Below are 27,970 nucleotides of genomic sequence, written 5' to 3'. Positions count from 1 at the left end.
ACACAGTGTTTCATTAAGTACATTCAATTGCATATATTTAAGCCCACTTGAGAAAAGACTCAGGGATCTGTAAGGGCAGAACAGGGATGAAGCAGTTTTGGATGTTTATCAACCCAGGCTTTGGGGACCGCAGAAAAGCAGAGTTTGGGGACTACACTTTCAGGGAGAAGTGACTTTGTATCAAGAGCTGTGACAGAGAAAGTTGAAGTGACCCTGCACTGTTTTTAACTGCTCTGACTTTTCTTTCTGGTGGAACGGAAGCAGAACGTGGTCCCAGACCAAAAGGATAAGACCTTGATGAAGCCCAGGGAAATCAAAGCCTCTGATGGAGCTGGGGACGGAGGCCAGTTTGTCCCAGGGCCATAGTACTTTGAAGATATGAAATCGATAGTCCTGGGGAAAGTCAAATTGCTGGGGAAATGAAGGCACCAGCAAGGAGCGGCAAGAGGAAGAGAAAGCTGAGGGGCCCAGTAGGTTCTGCAGTTAGCTCCATCCTTGCCTTGGCCATGGCTCTCTGCTGAGCTGATTCTCTCCTTTGCTGGACTCATTTGAATTGAGTTTGGAGAGTCTGTAGAACACCCTGATTAATGAAAATATAAACTGTACCAGGAGCGGGTGGAGGTGGGGAGTGGGGAACTCAAAGAAGGAGTTGGATAACTAAGTATCTTAGTCACACCGGGTACCTTGGCCTCACTTCTCTGAATCCTGAAGAATTTAAACAATTGCCTCTTCATGGAAGATTTTCAAGAAGTTTCTCTGAATTGGAATTGCAGTGTGACTCCCATTGCTTTTAGTGAACATGGACTCCCGTTTCAACTTTTGCTGTGTGAATTTTGCAGACTTGGTTTTTAAAGTAGGCCTAAGAAGAGAAGTTCTCTCAGAGTACCAGGGCAATAAAGCTGTTTCCAAGGTGCCTTGCATGGCTGCAGTATCTGGGTGCAGAAGATAGGAGGAGGTTTATCTCAGAACCATCACAAACCGTCCTCAGGGGATGGAGCCCATCCTTGTCACTAGGGCTCAATGGCTGAAGGCTCTCTCAAGTTCTCTCCATTTAGATCTTGCCAATCGCTCCCGTGTGCATACTCAGTATTCCCTTAGATCTTGGGCCCTGTGGATAGGAATGGAGCTCATTTACTGAGATGGTCATCAAGAGAGGGAGGAAGGTGTGGCCGTGACACCATGACCTGTCAAGTATTCTTTTACTGGAGGAGAGAGATGGGGGATAATTTCTACCATGGTTCGATTCTTCTCACATAGGCTTCCTGTTTGTTATAGGGTCCTGCAATCACTGATCACAGGACAGGTCAAACAGTTTAAGAAGGTGGAAGGCCACGTGCTTTCTCTTTACCATTTATTTCTACCTGAACTCCCTCTCATTATATGTGTTAACCATGGACTGAAGCTATGTATGTATACCTACTATGTGCCTTTTGTACATATGCTTCTGTACATGCTGACTCCTTACTTTTGGTCCTGAAGATTTTATATTACTCCTGTGTTGCAGTAGGAGAAACTGAGGCTAAAGACCTAAATAGCTAATCTGTGTTCTTCACTTCTATTGCCTGATGGGAGATAGCAGGGTGGGGCTCTGCACAGCTAGTCTCCTGCCTTGCCCATGCTCTAGGGCAGTTCTCTTCCCCCAGGGAAGATGATGAACTGCACCAGTGGTTTGCCTTTTAAAAGGTTCAGGTGTCAAGGACTTGGCTGGCAGCTAATGGGCTGTGAGAGGTGGTTGGATCAGGAGAGATCTAACCTAATGGATTCTTAGCCGAGTGGGCTATTAGTAGGCGGGCCTGTTGCAGGAAGTAGGTCACTGTGGGGGCATGTCTTTAAAGGATACATTTTGTCCCTAGACGCTCCCATCTTTGTGCCCTCCAGTCTTCTCTCTCCCTCTCTCTTCTCAGTGGCTCTCCTGATTCCTCTTCTCTCTCTGCTCTTTCTCTTAGGTCTCATTCTTTCTCTCTCATCTGACCTCTCCGTCCTCTCAGCCTTCTCTCTCTTTCACTTTTCTAGGGATTGAGAACAGGGTCTTGAGGACATGCATCAAGCATTTTACCACTGAGCTACACCACAGTCCTTGTGTGAGCTTTTCTTTTCTTTTTTTCTTTTTTTTTTCCTTTTCTAAGGTTTTATTTTTTTCCTTTTTTAAGATTTTATTTTTTATTATTTGTCAATGTGTGCATGTGTGTGAGGGTATTTGCACATGTATTTAGGTGCTAACAGAAGTCAGAAGGGGGTATTGTCCCTCTAGAGCGGCAGTTACAGAAAGTTGTTAGTTGATTGATATTAATTCTGGGAACTAAGGTCCCTTGTAAGGGCAGTAAGTGTTTTAACCACTGAGCAATCTTTCCAGTCCCACCTCTATCCATTTATTTAGGCACAGTTTAACTATATAGCCTAGGCTTGCCTCAAATGCCTTCCTTCTGAGTGAAGCCTGGTTTGCTAGGATGACAAGTGTCTATACCACATCCTGCCAACATGACTTCTTTGTAATGAAAAAAACCCATAATAATAATAATAATAATAATAATAATAATAATAATAATAATATTAATAATGAAATGAGCACCGGGCAGGCCTGAAGACAGGACTCTATTCCATTGGTTTACATGAGGGTTTGAATGCGAATTTGCCTTTTGGCCTTTAGCAATCAATATAAAAAGGGCTAGAAAATATTTATAAATAGAACACATCTATTATTTGTAGAATTTGGTGTATGTAACAGAAACTTATTCCTGCTACACAAGTGAAACACAGGGAGCCCTAATACTGAGATAGTAGCTTCCAAAGTCAGTTTTACTGTATGAGCAGATATGTAAGTAATATTATAACAAAGGGAATAGATCACACAAAGGGTTTTGTTTCTTGGAGACTAAGAAGTCTGGCTAGTGCCATGGGAGATGCTGTATCTGCTTTGGACAATATTTAAATGTTGAAACTAATTTTCTAGCTGCCAGATAAATAACATTATATTTACAAAATTCCCCTAATATCTGGGCCTTTGTCCAATCCATAGAGGATGTTGTATATTCTTGCCAAAGGACTTTGTTTGCTCCCCAGGGTGAATATGGGACTTTTCTGTGCGTAAGCCTGAAGAACCAGGCAAAGTGGGACACACTGGTCTTCTCACCTGTTTGTCTCTGTTTCTCTTTGTTCACTGTGCAGAAGAGCGGGATGGATGTTCTTGACCTCTGTTCCAGTGTACGCAGCAGCAGATATGATGAGCTCACGTGTTCCTTTATGTCTCACACATTCGTAGAACAAAATTCAAACTGTGAGCTGTCATTCCAGGGCCAGGGCTCAAGCCCTTGGAAGATAAATGGTCAACAGAAAGCATGCTGGGTAGTGGGAAGTGTAGAGGCTTATGGTGGAGCTTTGGAACTCAAGGTTAGGTAGATCTATGGTGGCTGAGAGGACCAGAGACGAAGGGTTAGGAGGCCATGAATGAAGAGTGGTCCTGTTCTAAGAGAGGCGAAGTACCAAAAGGGCCTCTGGGAACAGAAGCCTCCTTTGGTGGCGTGGTGTCAGCTGTTGTGGATCTGGCTTTCCTGAGTGACAGCATATCACAGCAGGTCCCTGGTCCACACTGCATAGGTTCAGGAAGTGGTGTCAGCTGCCCCAGAAGGCCTCTGACAAGTATGCACTTAGCTTGAAGCTGCCTTCTCAGACTGGAAAGGCTGTTCTGTCATCTCCAGCCTCAGTTTCCTTCTGTGAGTCGCACAGAAATCTTCAGTTCAGGAAAACATCCAAGCTGTGCTCCTCCCTCCTCAATGCAGTGCTGTGCTTTCTACTGTAGAGGTCAGGTAAGGAAAACAAGAAGACCTGCCAATTCAAAGAAAATGTAAATAGTTTGAGGACCAACTCCTCATTCACTCATTCATTCATCCACTCATTCACTTGCTTATATAAATACACGCTTTTTGAAATCTTATTTACTCTTGCAATTTTGAACATATACAGTGTAGTTTGGCAACATTTTACCATGCATTCTTCAGTAAACCTTGACTCACATCTCTATTATTTACTTAGTAAACAAAAATGAACAGAGGAAGACACATCCTCCAATACACATGTGCTCACCCACATGCACACACACATATTTTAAAACAGGATTTTACTATTTAACTAAAGCTTGACCCATGCAACTAAAGTGGGCCTCAAACTTTTAATCCTCACATTTTAGCCCCAGACTCTCACGTGCTAAGATTACAGGGATGTGCCACCATGACTAACTGGAAGATACATTAAAGGTCAATATTATATATTGACAAATTGTTTTCTACAAAGATTCAACCGGGCCATATGCTGCTGTTAATGAATGATTAATTCTTTCTATCTTTGCTAATCTAACCTTACAGTTTTGGTAATAGGTACATACATATTATTATATCTTAAGAAAATACTTGCCAATGAATCAAAAATGCATTTTTAAAATTAGTAGTGGGATAATTTTTTAAAAACATATCTCCTGTATCAGGAGACTTTGTGTTACTATAGTGAAATACCCAAAGCAGATAACTCATGAGAAGAGTTACGTTTTTGGAGGTTCAAAGTTCAATATCTGAATGTTATGAGATCTATGTCTTATGCAACACTCAAAAGGCAATGCTCTGGGGACAAGAGCTGGTATGAAGAAAACCAAGTTATTCAAAGAACTCTGAGAAAATAGGGGGCTACCATCCCTAAAGACCATCATATGGAATGTAGGCTTGTGAAAGCACTTCAGCAGAGAGAAAGGAGTTGTAGAGAGCAATAGGCAGGAAGCCTGCACAGAGCAGGGCTCCCTCATGCAGGGAGTGTGTCTTTTTACGATCCCTTCTGCCAGAACATCACAAATGATCTTGATATTCTAGGTCTGGTTTCTCCAATACTTTAGACAAATATCTTTTCCTCACAGTTATTTAAAAGTTTATGTTAGCTGATACTCAAGACAAAAGAACAGGGAGGGCTTGACATATATTGATGTCATCTGAAGGTCACCAGATGTTCTGGGATCTGTAACTCTAAGAACATCCTAATGCTTAGATGTGAGTTTTCTTTAGACTTGTGAAGGCTGGGTGAGAGGAGGAGAGGCAGAAAGTAACTGCTACAGATTATCTCTCCAGGGAGCAACCAGTATTGGTGCTACAGGGATGGAAGGTGGATTAGGGTTTTTAGCCTGACCTCAAATGAGGGACAGCACCTTGTAGTGGGAACACATGTAGAAAGTAGTAGTTGAATCTTGGACAGGAACAAAGAAAAAAAGAGTATGGCAGGGACAGGCTTTTAGTCTACATGATAATTTCGTGAGAACAAACAGAGAGCTTCCCAGAGGTCCCATGGGCTATGGTGTCAACTGCTAGCTCCCCTCCCTGTCCTACTCCCCACAATGCAACTGTGTAGACCAAACTATAGCCAGTCTACCCTCCCCTTCTTCCTCCAGTCTACTCCCTTTATTTCTGCTGTGAATAAACTTATTTATTTTTGCCTGTTTTCTTTCTTTCTTTCTTTCTTTCTTTCTTTCTTTCTTTCTTTCTTTCTTTCTTTCTTTCTTTCTTTCTTTCTTTCTCTCTCTTTTTTTTAAAGATTTATTTTATGTATATGAGAACACTGTCTCTCTCTTCAGACACACCAGAAGAGGGCATCAGATCCTATTACAGATGGTTGTGAGCCACCATGTGGTTGCTGGGAATTGAACTCAGGTCCTCTGAAAGAATAGTCAGTGCTCTTAGCCACTGAGCTCTCTCTCTAACCCCTTGCCTGTCTTTCTAAACATGGCACTGATTTTCTAAATTCCATATGAATTATAAACATCAAATTTAAAATTTTTCTTTTCCCTTCCTTCCTTTTTTCCTTCCTCTCTCTCTTCCCTTCCCTTCCCCTCTCACCCTCTGTCATCGTGTAGCCCAGGCTGACCTCAAACTTCTTACATACTTGAAGATGACTTTGACTCTGGGGCTCTATCTACAAGGAGGAATGTCTCCTCGGACAGGGAATGAGGACAGGTGGGAAGAAGTCTTGGGATGAAGGGACCGGAGGTCAGCATAAGCCCCAGGATACAGGAAGAAGGGAAACTCAGAGCCTGTCATCCATGGAGACCCCCTGGGGGTGTTGCCCTGAGAAAGTTGTGGCTACCAGGCCCAGACCTGACCCAAGAGCCCACTTTCCCTTCTGGCTCTATGGCTGCCAATAGGAGGTTCCCAGCTCATACTGACCCTCTTTGGTCACTTCAGTTAGAATTTGGGAGGAACAGGATTAAATGTAGGTCTTGATCACTGTGAGACACAGGTCAGACATGAGCAAGGTGAATTTAAATATTTATTTTGAGAAAGAAGGCATACAGCACTCTCTCTTGTCCAAACAGTCTCAAGAACTCTTGGAGATAGTCCTGTCACCAAGCCACCTGCCTCCTACATGTGCACTGAAGATTGCCTCCCCTGTCCCTTCTGTCCTCACTTTTTCTTTTTCCTTTCCTTTCCTTTCCTTTCCTTTCCTTTCCTTTCCTTTCCTTTCCTTTCCTTTCCTTTCCTTTCCTTTCCTTTCCTTTCCTTTTCTTTTTTCTTTTCTTCCTTCCTTCCTTCCTTTCTTTCTTTCTTTCTTTCTTTCTTTCTTTCTTTCTTTCTTTCTTTCTTTCTTTCTTTTTTTTTTTTGTGTGTGTGCTACAAACTACATGTGCTTACTAACTTTGCTGGCTCTCCTTTGCATCCACTGGACTCTCATGTTATATGAAATGCAAATTTTTATTTTCCTAAATACAGTTTCCTTATTGAATAAAACACTTGTGGGATCGCTTTGGCTGATGACACACTGGACTGTATTTACTGGCAATGCTCTCAGCTACTTAAGCACAGGGGACAGAAATCAGAGCTATTGAATAGGGCCTGGAGCCAAGGCAGTCCTGGCATTTCCCATTGCTCTCTGCCTTTCCCAGTGATGGCTGAATCTTGTATTCTGGATAGAGAGAAACAGAATCCAGGGTTCCTTTGAGCAAGGGAAAGCCTAACCTGATTGGCACTTGGGGACATCAGCCAGGGTCACTTGCAGGATTTGGTCAGGTGTTCAATTTACTCCCTGGAACATTATGAAGAAACTTGGTTTCTTTTGTGTGGGAAACCAATTCACTAGTTCATCAGCTTGAGACCAAGAATCCTACTTACCCAGACCTCACACTATTATAGCCTCTAGTCTCACAAAGAAATGAGACCAAGGTTCAGTTTTCAGTGGTTGATTCCCATTCCACAGCATGCCAACACAGTCGCAAGAGAATATCAAGAGATGGGAGAATTAGTGTATCCATCTTTGTGGGAAGTGACTGAGGGACTCATCAGCTACACCCATTCCTTCCTGGACATGTGAACCTTGTCCTGCTTTTAAACCCTCACTGTGTTCACTTGAGCTGCACAGACTAGGAAACAGCCATTTCTAGGGATGACAAGGGCCATTTGTATCTGCTTCCTCCTTTGATCAGGAAAGTGTGTGTCTTAAGAAGGAGTTAATATTTGCTGAGAAAATACCTAGAAGAGATGAAGTTGAGAGGGACAAAGCCTTTGGAGCATACACATGGGGCAGTGTGAGTGTGAGTGTGTGTGTGTGTGTGTGTGTGTGTGTGTGTGTGTATGTGTGTAAATAGACTGAAGTCCCAGTGTCTCCTCAGCAAATATTGAGGAAACTAGGGCTTCTTGGAGGGAAGAGAGTGGGTCTAGAGGTCTGTGAATGTCTGTCAGATTCCTTTATTTTCTGGACTGTTTTGAGGACCACATAACAGACATTCAGTAAAATGTTGGCATCATCAACAGAGAGAACAGACCGAGATGAGGAATTGCTTGGGAGAAGTCTGGTTGTGTTTTGTTTGTTTTGGGCTTGGGGTCTGGGAGCCTAAGTCATCTCACCAGAGTATCACAGGGGTGAGAGGCCGAGGGAGACTGGAATAGGAAACACTCTATGTGCATGCATTTTACAAATGTGGATGCTGAGCCTAGAGAAGTTAAGTGAGCCACCTGACATTTTTCAGAAATTTGAGTAGGAGCGTTGGGGTTTGACCCAGGTCTTTCTTCCCTGAGCTTTGCCTTAGATCTATTGTGTGGTGGTTATCTTTGGCCTGCCCCTTGCTAGGCTCTGAACCATCCATGGATTGGGCTTCTGAGTGGCAGCTCACTGGAATCTCATGCTCTTTAAGAAGCTGTCGGTGCTCATGTAGAAGGGTGGGGACTGGACTCTGGACTAGGGAGCAGAAGCCTTGGGGTCGTCCTTGAACTGTGGGCCTCAGCCACTTGTTGAGGCGTGAGATTCAGACTAACCCCATTTTCTCTGTGAAAATCCACACCCCACCTCTTGGCACCATCAGATTCTTGCTCAATTCCCCATGCCAGTTTTCTTCAGACTGACAGGAGTTCCCTAGATTCAGGCTTTCAATTCTCTTTAACCTGACAGATCTGGGCAAAGAGAGACAAAAAGTGATTGCCTTGGTTTGTGTGTCCCTCTCCAGGTCATCTGAAGGTGTGGTCTCCATCATGGTTCCCAGAGCTCCTCACACCAGCAAATGACACTCCCATCCTCTTCTTTGTGTGACCTGGTGCTGGCCGCTCACAGAAGTAACAGAATGCCACCTCTGAATTCTGGTTTCATCCCAGGCCTCATGTCTGGGGATCTATTTTCTTACTTTCCGGTTCAGTATTCACTCGGGGACCCGCAAGCTACCAGGTGGAGAGCAGGTTCGAGGAGGTCGCTGCATGCTGACATCACGGAAGGCTGCAGCTAGCTAAGCAGGAAGTAAATGCCCCAGGGATGAAAGCTGTCCTAGTTAGGGTTTTACTGCTGTGAACAGACACCACAACCAAGGCAACTCTTTATAAGGACAATATTTAATTGGGGTGGGCTTACAGGTTCAGAGGTCCAGTCCATAATTATCAAGGCAGGAACATGGAGACATCCAGGCAGGAATGGTGCAGGAGGAGCTGACAGTTCTACATCTTCATCTGAAGGCTGCTAGTAGAATACTGACTTCCAGGCAGCTAGGACAAGGGTATTAAAGACCATGCCCACAGTGACACACCTACTCCAGCAGGGCCACACCTTCTAATAGTACCACTCCTTGGGCCAAGCATATATAAACGGTAACAGGGGCTGACCCATCACCATGTAGAAGAACTCAGAAGCTGACCCCTCAGCTCAGCAGTTCATGAGTGATGTCAGTCTTATCTCATGCTAGGTTGCCACCTCCAAAGACACCCTGGAGTCAGACCTCTAGTGAAGTCATGCCCAGAGTGTCAGCACACAGAGTTGATGATCATTATTTTAAGCCCCCAAGGTTTAGGGGCATTTCTTAGATACAATGGATTTAACGGACAAATTACCCTGGGAGAATCCTCCAACCACAGGATTCCAACACTCAGATAGAGGAGGGTGTGGGGACTCAGCATTCAAAGGCTAAGCATGTGACCTAGGCTGGGCCCCGAGCAGGATTTTAGAGAAACTAGAGCAATGTTCTCTGTTCTCTGTTAGGTTTCTGGTGTGTACTCCCAAGTCTCAAAAACAGAGCCTAGAGCTGCCAAGGAGGTGTCAGGCTTGGAGGAAGGGGACAGTAAAGGGGCGGGAGGGGGGTGCGGGGGTGGAGGCTTGGAGTGGAGCAGGGGTTCTGGTTGTGGTATGTGATGCTCTGATCAAACTGTTCCTGGCTAACCCTTTCCCTGTCCAGCTTCCTCTTGTTTAGCTTTATTTAAGGTGCATTTGATCTCCTTCCCTCCCTCCGTCCCTCCTTCCCCCTGCTCCTACCCTAGATTAATTTGATCCGATTCAGTGAAGGTTCTGATTTTAGAGATGGGGAAACTCAGAGAAGTAACCAGCCAGAAACCGCACAGCCCACACGTCGGTGGTGGATGTGGTGGTGTGTGAGAAAGGTGAAGTCCGAATCCACTCTGTGCCTCTGTTCTTTCTGTCACAGCAATCTAAGCAGTGTGTTAGCTTCGGAGGCCCTGTTTCCAGGAACTAGAAACTCCTGGAAAAGACTGAGGAGAGCTGGGGGGAAAGGTGACGAGGTAGAGGACACTCATGTGGAAAGAAGGAGCTCTGCACTGGTGCTCTGACCAAGTTCTTCCCTGGGGAAGTAACTGGGCCAGAGTCTGGGACTGGGCTTCCGGGTGGCTCTCAGTGCGGGGCTGAGAGCAGAAGCACCTGCAGGAATTTTGTTGTTGTTGGAATCTTTCTGGAATAAGAGCTCAGACATCAGTGACAGTGGAAGAGAGGAGACGCCAGTCACTGGTGGACCAATGCCATGACAACAGTTCCCGAAAGGCCTTGGTATCATGTCCACTTTGTAGTCTCACTTCATGCTTTAAAACCACAAGATGGGGTGAGCAAGTCAGCCAGATCGGTCAGGTTGTCAAGGGCAACGACCCATTGTTTCAGCTGTTCCTCCAGGTCATTTTGTTCCAGGTAGTAAGTGAAGTCACGCTCGGGCAGTGCTTTAAGTGAATCACTAAATAAGTCACTGTCTAATAAGTAGCCTTCTCCCTTATCAGTTTCTTAATATGGTGCACTTTTGACCTCAGACCCACAAGTTGGAGAGGGAGGCAGTCTGAGCGCTCATGGATAGGAGTTCTCAGTTGGATCCTTTTTTTCTTACTCATTTTGCTCAGACTCAGGTCAAGGCACTCTGTTATCATCTTTAGTTATTAAGACATAGCCCAGAATGGGTCAAAGTCTCTCATCATCAGTACTAGGGACTGCACAGGGTTTCAGCTAATGTCTGAGTTCTCAGCTCTCCGCTGGAAAGTATACTGCTCAGTAGCTACTCAGAGAGATACACGCTCTTCCTTACTTCTATGAAAGGCCCGTCTGCTTGCATCATGCTGTCTATGGATTGCTCAGTAGTATTATATAGGCTTTTTAAGCTCTGTAAGCTTGTCTGGTCTTCATTAGACCTGCCATCATTATTTTTTAATCTCTTGTGCTTATTTATAAGCCATCTGACAAGGAGCATGACCATTCTACACACATGGGAGAGGAGAGGAGGAGAAGAGGTCTCTCTACCTAATACAGGGCCTGGGTCAGTATAAAATCTTCCAAATGGAGTCTGTGATTAATGTGTGTGTGTATGTGTGTGTGTGTGTGCTTGAGTGCATATGCATGCGCACATATGCATACACATACTGTGTAGTGGTGAGAGGACAAGTTGTGGAAGTTGTTTCCTTCTACCATGTGGGTCTCAGGGAACAAACTCGAGTCATCAGACCTTACAGCAGGAACCTCTCCCACCCAGTCATCTCCTGGACCCTTTCCCATCTTTGGTGAGAAGTTATGAAGTGAGAGATTGCAGCTGATAGAGAGGCAGCTGATGTACACCACTTGTAATAGGTTTGTACTGTTTGATTTGTTACAGTCTGTACTTTTCTAATTAAAACAACTCAAACAAGACACAGCAAAATGGGTTCTACCCTCATTTAGAAAGTTGCCTGGCTTAGGAGGTATCAGTGAGGTCAAACAGTCATGTGTTTGCCAGGGTTTTGTGTCAGGAGACACCGTGGGCGTGGAGTAGAGCCACCACAGACTTGTGTCACTTGTTCCCTAGAGTCTCTGATGCTTCAATAACTGAGAACGAACAGTAGGAGGAACCTCATGTGAATATCTCACATAAATCTCAGGACATACTCTTCTAGGAGACCCAGGAGACTCTCAGAAGTACATGCATGAGAGTGGCAGGTAGGAGATAAAAAGGGTAGAAGCTCCTGAGGGTGAGGAAGGGGTTTGCTCTTGAAGATGTGACCCATGACCCAGGACTTGTAAGGAACAGGATGCTGGGGCTTGATGTGCACAGCCTTCTGCTTTGATTCCGGTAGGGATCCCTGAGGGTACAGGATGAGAGTGCAGGATGAGGGTGCAGGATGAGGGTGTAGGATGAGAGTGCAGGATGAGAGTGCAGGATGAGAGTGCAGGATGAGAGTGCAGGATGAGAGTGCAGGATGAGGGTGCAGGATGAGAGTGCAGGATGAGAGTGCAGGATGAGGGTGCAGGATGAGGGTGTAGGATGAGAGTGCAGGATGAGGGTGCAGGATGAGAGTGCAGGATGAGGGTGCAGGATGAGAGTGCAGGATGAGAGTGCAGGATGAGAGTGCAGGATGAGAGTGCAGGATGAGAGTGCAGGATGAGAGTGCAGGATGAGAGTGCAGGATGAGGGTGCAGGATGAGAGTGCAGGATGAGGGTGCAGGATGAGGGTGCAGGATGAGGGTGCAGGATGAGGGTGCAGGATGAGGGTGCAGGATGAGGGTGCAGGATGAGAGTGCAGGATGAGGGTGCAGGATGAGAGTGCAGGATGAGAGTGCAGGATGAGAGTGCAGGATGAGAGTGCAGGATGAGGGTGCAGGATGAGGGTGCAGGATGAGAGTGCAGGATGAGGGTGCAGGATGAGGGTGCAGGATGAGGGTGCAGGATGAGGGTGCAGGATGAGGGTGCAGGATGAGGGTGCAGGATGAGGGTGCAGGATGAGGGTGCAGGATGAGAGTGCAGGATGAGGGTGCAGGATGAGAGTGCAGGATGAGGGTGCAAGATGAGGGTGCAGGATGAGGGTGCAGGATGAGGGTGCAGGATGAGAGTGCAGGATGAGAGTGCAGGATGAGGGTGCAGGATGAGGGTGCAGGATGAGGGTGCAGGATGAGGGTGCAGGATGAGGGTGCAGGATGAGAGTGCAGGATGAGAGTGCAAGATGAGGGTGCAGGATGAGGGTGCAGGAGCTGGGATAGCCAGGGGTTCCATGAGCACTGTCTTCTCTCAGGGAGACAGTGAGCTGGGTGCTGAGCTCCAGGATGTGTGGAAGGAAATCCAGTCAAGAGAAGCTGCAGAGCTCAGTGAGGGGTGTGACTAGCTGAAGAGACAGGGCATGGAGGTTTGAATTTAGTCTACCAGAAAAGGTAGGAAGGCCCAGGGAGGAAAGCAGGAGAGGACTCTGAGGGACAGCATTGGAGGGCTGGAAAGAGACTGTCAATGGCAGGATTTCTCAGATTGGAATTCTGGAGAACACTTCAGTTTTTGTTTTTGTTTTTGTTTTTGTTTTTTTGTTGTTTTGTTTTGTTTTTTTTTTTTTTTAAACAAGCAGAAAGTAAGGCAGAGTGGGAAGGTTTGGCCTCTGGAGTAGTGAGTGGTTAAATGGCTACCAGCTAGCACCTTGTGGTGAACATCCTTGAATAGCCAGGTTTCCAATCAGAGCTGGCCCCAAGAGGTACAACCAGCCAATGGCCATTGTTTAGACCTTCTGATCTTCCAGCCAACACTAGAATTTCAGTGGTTTCCCCACATAACCCTGGGTTGCCCTAGAGGGATGCAGAGAACCGAAGTGGGTAGAAAAACCAGAAGCCAGGACAGAAGGCTGCAAAGGCTCTTTACTGAAAGAATTTCAAACACTCTTTTGCCAAATTCTCTTCCTTCCACCAACGACATGTCTGGCTTCCTTCGTGGAACCGAGTTTTATATTGACAGAGAAGAGCATGGAGATGCCTCCCAAGTGTACAAGAACAACAAAGGACATGCAGGGTGATTCTTATTTTCCATTCATTTAGCCAGATATCAAATTTTTCACAAATGAAAATGTCATGCATTGGCCTTGGCTTCTTTTATTGGCAATGGGGGTGGGAGTGGGGGTGGGGCAATGAGTAGAGAAGACAGATACCGTCAATAAGAAACGATGCATAAGATCATTTGCAAGAGGAAAGACACATGCCTTTGGGGGAAAAAAAAGACAGTGATTGTGAGAGCGACAGCACACAGGCAAGTGACACTGAGAAGGAGTCAGAAGAGTTCCCAGGTATCAGCTGACTATTCCTGCTTTTGTAGGTATGAGGTTTGCTGTCTTATGGACTGCCTTCTCTTTTCTTGGGGTTCACTAGAAATAGAGCCTAAGATATGGACACTGGTGCCAAGGTATTAACAGATACATGAGGAGGTGTCTGTGTATGTGGGGGGAGGCAATGGGGGACAGTGAGATGGGGGTGTGTGTGTGAGAGACTAAGAAAAGTGCTTCACTGAGCTAGCGGTCCCTAAGACTGACTACAATGAATTCAACACACAAATCTCTACCCAGTACAGAGCCAGTCTGTCGACCAGGGAGCAGTCATCCTCTTGTACTGTTGCCCATCGGGCCTTTGTTGAGGGTTGCTTTCTGGTGTAAGCAAAGGGTGAGTACTCACTTCTCTGTCCTATTCTACTGCAATGGAGGTCAGGAAGGGTCCAGTGACTAGGAAAAGTCTCAGGCTCTCCCCCAATTCCCCTAGATCCATGGTGGATTTGGATATTAACAGATGTTCCCTCAAGTGGTTAGAAAAAGAATGCAGTAATCTCTATTTAGGAGAAATAGTGGGGAGCATTCTACTCTATACTGGGGAGTCTGGTGGCTTCTTCAGTGTCTCAGAGGATCTTCAGTTTCCTTGTGAGGAGAAATGGAAAGGCTGTGGTCTTTAACTTGCCTTATCAAAGGCATGGTCCATGAGTTGGGGATGTGCTCAGCTGGAAGAGTGTGTACCTACCACACAGGAAGCCTTAAATTCAATTCCCAGTACCACGTCAACTGGACATAGTAGCATATGCCTGTAACCTCAGCACTTGGGGTAGAAGCAGGAAGATCAGGAGTTCAGAGCCATCCTCAAAGATATAATGAGTGTGAGTCTAGACCAAGTGTCTTGAGCATGTCATGACAGAAAAAAAAATGATGAACATATTTACATTGTTCCACAGTCAGAACTTATTGAATAAGAATAAATTTATAACGTTTAGTAGTTTCAATGAAAATAAAAATCTATCTATCTTGGTAGCCTAAGGTGAATATAAGTATTTAATTTCAATTTTAATTATTAATATTAATTTTTATAGCACACAGCACATAAGTAACTGTTTGTTTACCTATATACATATTTATAGACTATTGAATGAGTGTAAGTTCAAGAGGCTGCAGCCTATTTCAAGAGGTTTCAAAAGCAGGTGGAGAAAAAAGTCTGTGTTGATAGGACAAGAAACCAGGCCATCTCAGGGAGGAAGCTGCTGGAGCCAGGTTTGAGAGTGAAGCTACAGGCTACAGCTTTGAGGTGAAAGGCCAACCCAAGCCTGAAGATGGAGATGGGTCAGGAGAAAGACATGGGTCAGGTTCAGGCACAGACAGGTGAGTATGCAGTGGAGTAGACTGAAGGAGACTGAGCCAAGGTGGAGATTGGATTTTGTGGTTTCTGCTGTATGGCAGAAGTGTTGTCAGAGGTTAGAGAAACCGGTGAAAAGATGACGCCACCAGCTGACTTAGTTGCTGTTCCATGGCTGTGCAAAGACACCATGAGCAAGGAAATTTGCAGAAGAAAACATTTAATTGAGGGCTTGCTTACAGTTTTAGAGTATTATTCTATGATCACTATGGTAGGGAGCCAGGTGACAGGCAGGCATGGTGTCAGAGACGAGGCTGAGGGCTCTACATTCTCATCCACAGGCATCAGGCAGAGAGAAAACTAGACTGGGTCTAGCATGGGCTTTTGACACCTCAAAGCCCACCCCTAGTAACACAGCTTCAACAAGGCCATAGCCATCCAGTGAGGCCACACCCCCAATCCTTCCCAAACAGTTTTACTTAGTAGGGACTGAGCATTCATGCATCTGAGCCTATGGAGACCATTCTTATTCACACCATCGTTGATTATTGGAGGATACCAACTCCCATGATGATTTCTAGAACTGAGCTCTGCATACAACCCCATGGATTTGGAAGCTGGGGGTTAGTTTGATCTTTGCAAATCCCACGCCCTGAGAAAGGGAGACACACTCCTTTGGGAACAGGAGAGTGTGACCCAGAAAGTTTACTTTCACCTAGCTCTTCCAGTAGGCCAGATGTCTCTGACCAATTAGGTGGGTGATAGAATCCCCAAAATAGAAAAAAAAATCACTGCAAATTTTGCCTTTATGCTCAGAGGGTATGTGCATGATACAAGTGAAAAATATCCACATTTTCATAAGCATTATTTTTCACAATGATCATTCTGATGAATACAACAGAGGTTTGGAGAGAATCTCTCCCACTGACTGGGGAATTCATTAGACCTAAGGTCCCAGTGGCAACTCCAAGCATGTACACTTGTGAGATGTGAGCAGGAACACAGTGCCTATGTGAGGACGGTCTGTCACACAGCAGCTCCGCACTTATCTGTTCCCATCCTTTGAATTTATGAATTATTTATCAAACAGTCTGAACTGAACTTATTGTACAGACAGTTTTGATAATCTCTCTCTCTCTCTCTTGCCTTTGTTCTATGACAAGTCTTGCATTCTTTCCCCTTGGTCTGAGTTCTGAATCATACACTTCATTGTCATAATGAACTTGATGCATAGCTCCTCCTAAGCTCATCTTGGCTTCTGGGGGAGGAACTTTGAAGGCATAAGACTGAGCTTCCCTTCTCACCGACTCCTCCCCTCCATCTGAGTCACTCTCTCCTTTTCTGCATTGAGGGTGATTTCTGCTTAAGCCCCCTGCTTGTGATGGTGGCTGCTTTTGGTTCTATGACAATAGCTCCTCTCTGGGATCATTTGGGTACCATGTGTAAGGCCTTTTGGAAGGGGCCTCTGACCTCACTGTCTGGGATAGAAGACCCATTATTGTAGAACCCCATCTTTCTGGCATGACTTGGCCATTATTCTCTTGTACTCTGAACAGCTGTGATCACCTCACATGGCATGCCTGTGCAAGGCTGGGCCCATTAGTGTTCCAGCATGGAGAGAAGAGAGGCTTGTGAGGATGTATAGTAGTTTGCAATTGTTGGGATGAAGGGCCATGCATGTTCACCCTTCTTTAAGGGTTTATAGGCAGTTAACAGTTTGGGAATAGTGAAAAAGATGTTTTCTTCAGTGTAGCCTTTGACAAGTTGTGTTCCTGTAAACCCCTCCCCATCATCCTTTAAGTATTTCAAATGTAACTCACTGTTGAGTGGAATTATTTATTTGGTCTCTTGTTGGTGCCCAACTGTGTAGTGAATAGACATTCCTTCATCTCCCCAGGGAAAGCTCATGAGCAACCCATTCCAGCCCAGGAGATCCTCTTCTTTCTCTCATCACTTCTGCCAGGATGTTCCACTCTGAAGCCTTAGTGCCTGAGGCCCTCTCACTGGTTTCCTACCTTCTTTGAGTTGTATATCAGTAAGAAAGCTCTATTATGGCTATTTTTATTCTGACAAAATGCAAATGTGCTTGATCTTTCAAACTGTAGATACTCAAACTGCCTTTTGCCACCCTACAATCCATCTGAAACTTTCCCCCAGATCTCTTTTTCTGACTAAACTGCTAGGAGCTACATCACCACTTACTTGGCAGAAACAAACATTTGAGAATTAGTAATATATTTTTTTCTTATTTTTTTTAACCTTACCAGTTACCTTTAATGATTTTCTTATAATACATATTATTTAGGTTTGGGATTGGGAACCTCCAAAAATGACTTAAATACTACTGAGAGCTGCCGAGACGCTTCTGATTCTTTCCCACGGTTAATATATATTGCAGGGGAAGGGAAGGTAATAGTTGAGGCTCAGCTTCTTTTTAGTCATCTCTAGAAAGAGGAAGGGAATTATTTGGAATGCAAAAATCCGTTTTCCTCAGTGTAATTTCTCAATTGTAACAGTAATAATAATATTAAAAAGACCCACGAAGTACCCCATTCTAATTATGGTAATTAAAGACCCTTACTGTATCATTCTGGTATGTGAGTTGATTATGGAAATGCACATAGAAAGGCCATGAAGCATAAGCTGGAGGCGGCAACACCCTCTGCACCCGTCTGAAGCCTGGAAGAGTCCTAAGCAATGTGTTCATATGATCTTATGTTTTTATGCAATTTGATCAAATAAGAATGTATGTATTTTCATACGTATGTTTTGGTGAATATATATGCATGTATGTTTATGCTTGTGTATGTATGTGTGTGTGTGCGCATGTGTGTGTATTTCAGTAAATTTGTGTATGTGGGTGTGTGTATATGTGTATATATATATGTATATATGTGTATATGTGTGTGCATGAATGTGTGTATGTATGTATGTGTGTACATGTATGTGTTTATGTGTGTATATCTGTGCATGTGTATGTGTATATGTGTGTATATGTGTATGTTTATGTGTGTATATGTGTGTATGTGTGTGTATGTATGTGTGTGTGTTCATGAGGATGCTACAGGTTGATGTTCAAAGTTGGGTCTTCAACAATTGCTTGACTTTTTGCTTTTATTTTTGTGTTTTGATATGTAGTCCTATAGAACACATGCTAGCCTGAAATTCACTATGAGGTGGAGGATGATGACCTTGAACTTCTGATTCTCCTCTCCTCAGACCTCAACTGCTGGGAATGCAGGCTTGTGCTACTGTACATGGCTCATAGGCTACTGGAGATTGAACCACAGGAGTTCCACCAACTGAGCTGTATCCTGAGCCCTATTCTTTATTTTTCAGTCTATTAAACACAGTCTCCCACTTAGCCTAAGTCCATCAATTTGGCTAGACTGGCTGGCCATCGAGCTGTAAGCATCCTCTTATCTTTGTCTTCCCCAACCCCTGTTCTTGGTGGCAGGGTTACAGATGTGTGCTGTCCAGCTTTTATGTGTGCTCTGGGGATCTAAACATGGTCCTCATGGTTTCATAGCAAACACTTTAGTAACTGAGCAATATCCTCCCAGCCTCCTCCACCCCACCCCCAACACACAAAGAGCTTTTAATTAGATTTTAGTATCTCTTTGCACTCTGAACTCTCTGCTGTTATTTTCTCCAGGTCAGTTGGAATTGGTGTGGCCAAAATACATCTGAAACTTGGACTTGACCTGGAGAGCCATGTAGTCTGGGTTAGTTGAGGCATTTACATGACTCACAGTCAACTCCCATGCAGAGTTAGTTGTTGCTCTGTATTCCCAGATGTGCCTGGCCTTCAGGAGCTCTCCTATCATTCATCATTATGTGACATCATTATGGCATGGGTTAGGGGCTTGGACCTCATGGCCATGTACCACAGTGTCCAGTCCAAGGTGCATGTGAACACTAGGGATAAACAAGTCTTGAAAGATGCTTGGCTTAGATTGTTTTCTACATCTAGCCATAAAACAAACCTCAAGATATTTCTACAAGTCAGAAAAACAACTGGTTTACATTTATAATCAAAGCAGCATTGATTTAAGAACATGAATTATTCTCACAAAAGACTTGCTAGTTTCTTCAATTTAAAACTCTATGGTTCTAAATGATGTTAATTACATTTTCTCACAGATTTTACCAATTATCTGACACAAGCAACAAGAGAAGAAGGGTACATACATGTGTATGTGTGTGTATATGTGTGTGTATGTGTATATGTATATGTTTCTATCATATATATTTGTTTTTTTAAAGTGACATCATGGCATATCTGATATAATGGGATTTATAATGACATTTTCATACATGTGTAGCATATATTTTGATTATATTCATTGCCTGCTACTCTCTGTTATTTCCTTTTCATGAATCCCCTTCGTCTTCTGAACTAACCTCTTAAGAAGGATACATTTTAGATTATGTATGTGTGTGTGTGTGTGTGTGTGTGTGTGTGTGTGTGTGTGTATGTGTGTGTATGTATGTGTGTATGTCTCAGGTGCCTCACTACCCCCTACCCACCCCCTACCATCACAACACAGGGATAACAGATAGTTACTTTTTGTTTCTGTAAGCTTCTAGAAGATTCCATCAATTTCCTCCAGGTTATTTAAGCAAGTCTGGATTCATCCCAGCATGATAAAGTGATGGCTTCTTCATGTGTTGTGGTTTGATTGCTATTGACCCAGTAAGTCACTTTTCTGGGGTGATTCTTTAAGAAAAATATGAGTTGGACTAGAAAATGTATGATGACTGTTAGATTTGACTCCACCACTTAGACCCCACAGTGACTGTATAGTAGCTGTGTTCTGTGTTCTATTGCAGTGCTGGGTCATAGTATGCTATGCTGGCTGGGCAAGGTTTTAGGTTTTGTTGGGGATGTAGCTTTGGGGTACAGTAGGGAGTTTCAGTTCTAATCTCATGTGCTCCAAGGCTTTGGGTCAGTGTTTTCTACCTCAGGGTAATTCTGTACTTGGCTTTTGAAGAGTAGACAAATGAATCAGCAAATCTACTCATGAATAAACATCTCATACTTTTCTGAAGTAGGGCTAGATTTGCAATAGAGGCAGTGACTAAAAGGGAAAGGAGCCATCTCTTTCCCTGAGTTGAAGCAGCCAAGGGGCCTATGAGCAGACCTGTATGAGTCTAAGGGAAAGTGTTAAAGTCATTGGGGAAGGATGAGGGCTGGAGGAACTTGCATTTGATGAAACACTGTGTTTTGCTGATAGAATTATGGTTACTTAATATGACACAAAGAAGATGGAATGCCTTCTTTAGGGAATGAAGGATTTCTTGGTTCATAATAATGGTGACCAATGAACTAGACTATTGGTCTGCATACTACCTGCCTCAGGGCACAGCCACTCGAGAAAGAGGTGACACTCAGGGAATTTGACTGCACTTACCCCATGTTGCTACTGGGCAAGTGCTAGGCTTCAGGACAGTACAAAGTCACTGCTCCAGGGGTAGGGAAATGCAGTCTGAGATGTAGGAAAGCCAAAGCTAGTATTTACTGGTTTTCAGTTCCCCAGTCTCCACTCAACCACACTGAGAAGTCAGGAATGAAGTATTGAGGGTTCCCGGGCCTGAAACGAGGTGGGGCCGAGGTGGTTCTCAGACTCTTGGATATCTAGGTGGCACAGGGAGTCATGGGAGAGCTGTGAATGAAATCAAGGGGGAGGGGTGCAGGCTGGGTGGTTGGGGGGAGGGAAGGGAAGAGGAGCTCTGGCTTAGCTCAGAGGTGAGTGTCCTTAGTTTGGCTGTGGCTCAGTAGTCTAATGCCTTCCCCATGGCTCTCCATAGCGGATCTTGATGAAAGAGACAGTCCATGACTCTCAGCTGGTGTATTGATGATCGTTCATTGTGGAAAATGGATGCATACTGTACTATACCAATTTCTCCGGATGAACCCAAGACTAAATACCTTTTGCAGGGAGGAATGTCTGGGAAGGAAAGCTTATTGGCTAAACCCCCAGGGCCTCTAGGTACCTCATTAGAACGGAGAACTCTGCTCTGGGCCTACATGACCACAGGTCACATTTCCTTATGTGGGGAATGTGGCACATGGTACAGGTCAGGAATTGACAGGGAGTGGGGAGTCACATGTCTCAGGTATGTACTCACCAAGTCTCTGGATATCAGACCAGCGCTACCTTAGCAAGCTTCATGGCATGGTTTACTGTCTCACACCAGGCACCTAGAGTAAGCGTTAGATGTAGACAAATGTCAACGTGCTTGAAACAGACTTGGGGAGAAAGCATCATGACTGCTCTGAATATGGACGCCCAGAGAGATGAGACATTGAGGGAGGTTGGAGACAATATACAGTGACAGAGACTGGAAAAGATTATGTAGATGATTATGATGGTTAACCTTGACTGTCAGCTGGACAGAGTTTTGAGTCACCTATGAGATACTCCTCCTGGCTTGTCTGTGAGGCTTTTGCAGAAAGACTTAACTGAGAGGTGACCTACCCAGAGTTTAGGCAGCACCACGCCATGGTCTGAGATCCCAGATTGAATGAAATGAAGAAACACAGCTAAGCAGCAGCATCCATCTCTCCTTTTGTTTCCTGGTTGTGGACATAGTGCAAGTAGCCATTTGTGCTCTTGTTATGTGGCTTCCCCAACATACTGGACTGTGTGCCCTCAAACTGTGAGCTAAAACACACTCTTTCTTCTCTGTGGTTCTATCAGATATCCTGTCACAAAAACTGGAAAGATAATAAAGACTTCTCATATCTTCTTCCCTCACCTTGGGGCTAAGTTATTTTAAGGGACAACCTTGCTCATGGAGCCTTGAGAGGAATATATAGTGAAGTGGTCAGGGTCAGGAAGACACCCTGGTTGTGGGAGGGAGGTGGGGGGGTAGTCTCTGGGAGACTCAATCTCTGTTCACTCCCAGCTGAAGTCAATGTATCTTCCCACTTTATGTAATAGTCTTTCCTGAGGCAAACCCTAGAGATTTTGAATTAACGAGTCCTTCAGGAACCCTTGACTGCTTCTGTGAGGTCATGACATGAGGCCCACTGCAAAGACTGAACATGGTGACAAGGCTCAAGAAAGGAGCAGAAGTTATAACTCGCATGGAAGCTAGATGTGGCAAGCATCATAGGCCAAAGATAGACATTGAAGTGTGCAAGATAGTTATAGAAAATAGCTACCCACCAAGACAACAGATCTAAGTGTACATAAATAGCATTCTCACTGAGGTACTATGCTGTGGACCAGCTGTTCAGAACCATCACCAGGCTGAGGGAACATTAAAATATTCTTATAGTTTAGTGAAAAAAAGCATTCAGGTTAACAGTAGGAGGAAGAGTCGCTATTATGTAACTAACAGCTTTGCAGCAGCTGTTTTGGGAGATCAGAAGAATAGAATAAAAAGCTCTCTCTCAGGAGAATGGGCCTCTCCTGTGGCAGGAAGCAAGACTTCTGGATGGTCTTTAACTTGCCCATACATGGTGATGCCAGACAAGAGGGGGAAAATGACTAACTCTTAGTGTCATTTACTCAAGAGCAGATTTGATTTATCCAGAAGGGTTTTGGTTTCTCCTATTCTCATCTAAAAGAAGTCTAGTCTAAGGGAGTTTTATCTAAGAAGTTGTTCTCAACTTCTTCATATGCTATTCATCCTCTTCATAAGCTGAACAGCAAAGCGATCCTGGTAACAAGAGGAAATGAAGAACTTTTGTCTTTTTTAGTTTTTATGGACTTACTGACGCAGAATAACACATAAAACCACAACCAGAGCGAATCCCTCTGGACCCACAGGTCACAGATATGGGTGTGGGCTTACTTTCAACACCTCGATGCTTTTGACAAATGACGTTAGACATGGTCACCACATCTTACATGTACACATACATTTCTCTGAGTCAGGGGTCACGAAGAAGAAATAAGGAATAACAATAAGCTGTGTACTAAGCTGAACCCAAACCAATGTAATAGGAATTGATTACATTGGAGGTCCAGAGGAGAGTAAGAGGGATTACAGTGCTTTTCTTAGAGGTCAATAGATTTTGAACAGGTTGAGTACACAGTATGTAAGCTGAATGAGAGCACAGTAACAAATAATCTCAAAGAATATCACTAAGTTGCTTACAGGTTGAGTGAAAGTTTGATTTGCAAAGCCAAACTTTAAACAGCATTTCTCAGGGAAAAAAAACCAAAAACTAAAAAACAAACAAACAAACAAAAAACATTCCCACACCCATAAAGCCTTAATCCCGAAGGCTTGTTTGAAAATTCCCACATCGTGGGTTTAGGGAATAGATACCCATCACTGAGCTATTACTATAGGGGAAACCCAACAAAAGAGAATCAAATACCTCTGAAGAAGGACTTGCAAGGGGCTCAGAGTTTGCATTCAGGCTGCCACCCAGATCCTGTGAGCCAGTCACTTGAAGAGCTGCCAATACCAATGAATACTGAAAAAAATATAAACTGAGGTTGCCTGTGGGGATGTCTGAAGACTGACTGGATGGCAGGGTACAGTGGAATGTTCTGGGTGATTTAAGCGTTCCTCTCTTTGATGGGGGTGTGCCTATTTGTCAAATCCATTGTCACCTAGCTGAGAGCTGTACTTTCAGTGTATGACAATTTTACCTCATTAAAAAAATAGAGTTAGGAAAAGTTACTTAAAATACTTGGGAATAATCAGGACTCAACCAGAATCCATCTCAGAATATCCTCAGCGATGCCTACCCGTAGCACTTAGAGAATGACATCATCAGGAACACAGGAAGAAGAGGACCTGGATCCTAGAGCTGGCTTTTCGGGCCTTTTCCTGGTGGGTGGTTTCATTTCCCCCTCTTTTGTCCACAAACTAAGCAAGTTTTACAAGACTCTTGCTGAGCTCAGACAGCGTGTCCCCTACTTTCAGAGACACAGCCTGGATCTGGTGACCTGGAGGTGTAACCTGATTTGGCAATTCTGTGATCTGAATCTCTTCCACATGTCTGGTGTCAGCCCTGCAGGGGAGAGCCCAGCAATTTGATTCCTCCAGGAAGTCCATTGCTCTGTGGCTGCTAAAATTAGAACCAGGCCGCTGCCCAGATCAAGGCCATTGCTTTCCCAGCCCCTCAGTGAACTAACTCATCTCTCTCCACCCTGCACCGTACAAATGTGCTGGTAATTATAGTTACATGAGGACCAGATGAGCTGGGGGCTTGGAGAAAGAAAGCAGAAACAGAGCTGAGTTTCTTGGAGACCCTGACTCCTTAGACAAAGAGACAGAAAGTGAAAGGGAGGGGGGAGGGGAGAGGAAGGGAGGGGGGAGGGGAGTGAAAGAAAGGGAGGAAGAAAGGAAAAGCAGTAAAAAAGAACTTAGAATCCAGTGAGTTTGACAAAGGCAGCAATCTCTCCCCTAAGAGCAAACTTCCCCCAAATATGGTTAGTTTAAGTAGTTGCTTTTACGATAGGACCCAGTGTAGAGCAGCTGGGAGCAGGACAGGCTGGCCTTGAAACTTAGCTTGGCAGCAGATTACCCATGGCCTTGAGAGGTTCTCCCCCCACCCCGCCCCCACCAGCACTCCTCCCACCCCCACCACACACCTCATTTCTTTATTGACACCACGTTGAGAGTGAGTGCAGATGAAATGAGGTGAAATGGAGTGGAGCCCTTGAGAGGCAGCAGGAAGGTTGGAGGATTCTAGCTTTAGTTGAACATTCTTGCAAAAGATATAAGAAAATGTGTGTGTGTGTGTGTGTGTGTGTGTGTGTGTGTGTGTGTGTGTGTGTGTGTATGTGTGTGTATGTATGTATGTCTCTGTGTGTATGTACATGTGTGTGCACGCGTGTGTCCGAATAGGCCAGAAAGACGGTAGAGTCATAGGTGATTGAGCTGCCAAATGCCATTTCTCTGGGCCCCTCACAAAAAAGTCTTTCTAGTCTGGCTGGCCTTAGATTAGCCTTTTGGAGCAGGGTCTCATTTCCTGGAGGGGGTGTTCCTTCCTGAGGATCTCACCAAGTGACCAGCCATTCTATAGGCTCGGAACACTCAAAGAATATGTGGCCTGGGCCTTTCCTTCCTACTTGACCCTGGGTGTGGCGGGTAGCTTCTTAGCTGCCACTTTTTGTTGGACTTCTGCTTTACCTTGGACTTCTGTGTACTGATTCTACTGTGAGAGGGGACAGATGTGCCCTGCTCACCACTGTGGTTGCCCTCTGTAAGGGCAGATGCTAACGAGGTGCTTAGGCCGTCACTGGGATGATTTTTGTTTTTATCGGGGCGGGGGGGGGGGAGCGGGGGCTGAGAAGATGGACCGAGTACTTGTGGTATAAGCGGGAGGAATGAAGTCTGCATCTCTAGCACCAATGTAATGCTGGGTGTGGGTGTCTCGTGATTCTTGCACTAGGAAAATAGAGACTGGAGGATTCCCAAGCTAGCTATACAATGGAGCAGTCAGCTCAAGGCTCCACGAGAGACCCCGTCTCAGTAAGGTGCAGCACATGTGGGGCCAGGGAAGGGATGACTCAGTGGGTAAAACATCCCAAGCCACCATGAATACCTGTACTCCAGTCTTCAGAATGCACTGTAAGATAGCACCTGTCTAATAGCCCAGTGCTCTTATAGTGAGAAGGAAAACAGAGATGGGAGAAACCTGGGAAGTAAAACTGACCAAAAAGAGACTGTCTCAGACAAGGGGGAAAGGTGAAGGCCAACATTCAAGGTGGTTCTCTGCTCTCAGGTATGGTCCTTGGTATGCCCAGTCCCATTCACACACACAGACATCACAGACATGCACACACATCACACACACACACACACACACACACACACACACACACGATAGAGGATGATATCTGATGTTGTTGACCACTGGCCACCACACTTTGGTGACACTCACACAGGAACAGGTACACACCCGTACACCACCACACTCACAAAGAGCTGTGCGTTGAAAGTCTTCAGCTTCCCTTTGGTGATGCCTCCCTGGAGATGCTGCTCTCCTATTACCTCATGTTTGTTATATAAAGGCCCACTTGATGAATTTCTCCTTGAAGACAGCGCCAGGAAAATTTTCTCTTTGCAGTTCGATTCCAAAGCCGTTGTACAATGAAAAGTGTATGCGCCAGCACATTTCCCTTTCATCCAGGAAAGGCAGAGATAAATCCAGCACTCAACTGTAGTAAACAACTCATCCCAGGTGCCCCGAGACACACTGAGCTGTTTTCACTCTGGCTGTTCTTCTAGCTACACTGGGCCTTTGGTGTTTTCTTAAACTCTTTTGGGAAATAGCGAGGTATAAATTTTTTCTGAACAAACCCATGCATAGAAACACATATGCTTGGCATGGATGAGCAACTCTGTCTGCTGCTGCTGAGGCTGCTGCTGCTGCTTTCTTCTTTCATTTTTAATGTGGAGACAAGGTCTCACAATATAGCCGGGGCTGTCCTGGAATTCCCAATGTACATCAGGCTGGCCTCAAACTCTCGGATATCTTCCTGCCTCTACCCTGCCTCCCCGGAGTGCAGGGTTTAAGGGATGTGCCACCATGCGCTAACCCTTTTTACAGTCACCTCTACCACAACCATGGCCCAGGCTGAGTGCCAGGCAATGGGTGTAGTGAGGAAATGGTTCTGGCCATAAATGAATCAGTTGGTCTGTTGAGGGTTCTGGCTGGTATGTAAAGAGCTTGAATTTCAGGTTGTGCCACAAACCTGACAACAGGAGTGGGAAAGATGGCTTAGCAGTGAAAAGCACTAGCTGCTCTTCTAGAGGACCAGGATTCAGTTCCCAGCTCCCACAGGGTGGGTTACAACCCTCTGTAACTCCAGGCCTAGGTAACTGTATCACTTTCTTCTGGCTTCCACAGGTACCAGGCACACACATGGAAGCAGGCAAAATACTCCTACACATAAAATAAAATAACATTAAACCTTAATTAATTAAAACCAGAGAGCCGTGAAGAGCAGAAGGCTGAGGAGTCCAGTAGAGAGGAGATTGATTCTGCCATGATCTGTCAGAACGGCGCTGGCTTCTTAGAGAGAGATTTCAGGATTTGCTAGGAAGGATGGAAAGGATTTCAGCAGCCGAGCTTCTCCGACAGAGAAAACAGTTCAAATGAGGGTTTGTAGGGGAACAAAGAATTCGCCCTCTGCATTTGGAAAGAGCATTAAGAGTTGAGTTTCTTACAACACAGGAAGCATTTGCTTGAGGCTAAGGATTCCCGCGCTTGTGTTGAACAAAGTTAAGAGAGAGGCAGGCTAGCAGGTTCCCTTTTTTGGAACAGGTAACCAGGCTACAGAGCTGTTAAGTAACAGAAAATCAGGTCTCCCCTGGCAATCTTGTACTTAACTTTGTGACTTTAAGGTTTGAGACAGGGCCTAGGGACTGACGCTTCCTCTTGGAAGTAGGAAGCAAAGTTTGGGATTTCTTTTTTTTTTCTTTCTTTTGCTGAATGGGTGGATGAGGGTGTCAGAGAGGAGGAAGGGAGGATCCCCCCAGTACCATTTTAGGCTGTTTCCCTTAGCAACCCCACGGATGGATTTCCGTGCAGCCTCTTTCCCTTCCCGGTTCCTTTTCTGTTTTCCAAGGGGAACAATGAGGGAGTGAGGGATAAGCGGTGATGTTTATCTTTCCAGCTCAGACCTTTCAACTGCTGGAATCCCCCAGGGCTGGGGAAGGGTGGGTGGAGTCACTTCCCACTGTTGCCAAGGGTGGGAGACCAGTCCCTCCTGCTGGGGCAGGGGGTGCGTGGCTTCCTCATAAATAGGAAATGTATCTCCCAAATTGGAGTCATCAAGGACTTATCTCCAGCCGCAGACACCAGAGAGGAGCCCTGCCCTATCCTTTATTCCGAAGAGAGAAGCCTGCCAGCGGGGAGAGGAGAGGGTCACTCGAGAGAACCAGCCCGGAGAGCTGC

The 27,970-nt window shown here is 45.0% G+C and overlaps 1 long non-coding RNA gene across 2 annotated transcripts, besides 1 other annotated feature; it reads right to left on the bottom strand.

The window, feature by feature from the left end:
• Positions 1-8: 8 nt before the first annotated feature.
• On the bottom strand, positions 9-24,184 carry Gm39043. Of its 2 annotated transcripts, XR_869761.1 has the most exons (5): positions 23,808-24,184; positions 23,432-23,511; positions 21,226-21,298; positions 3,131-3,822; positions 9-1,108 (listed from the first exon to the last, which is right to left on the bottom strand). It is a non-coding gene; the product is annotated as a predicted gene, 39043 (long non-coding RNA). The 2 variants fall into 2 exon arrangements; XR_869762.1 differs by lacking the exons at positions 9-1,108; positions 3,131-3,822 and adding an exon at positions 8,951-8,990.
• Positions 22,840-26,350: an enhancer, noted in NCBI's record as "VISTA enhancer mm729". NCBI's record gives its function as "enhancer in: limb[12/11] | branchial arch[11/11] | facial mesenchyme[11/11] | other[11/11]" and the evidence as "EXISTENCE:transgenic organism evidence [ECO:0001131][PMID:17130149]".

Source organism: Mus musculus, chromosome 7, assembly GCF_000001635.26.
Source record: "Mus musculus strain C57BL/6J chromosome 7, GRCm38.p6 C57BL/6J".
NCBI classification, from domain to species: domain Eukaryota; kingdom Metazoa; phylum Chordata; class Mammalia; order Rodentia; family Muridae; genus Mus; species Mus musculus.
This window is presented reverse-complemented; position numbering and strand designations above follow the sequence as displayed.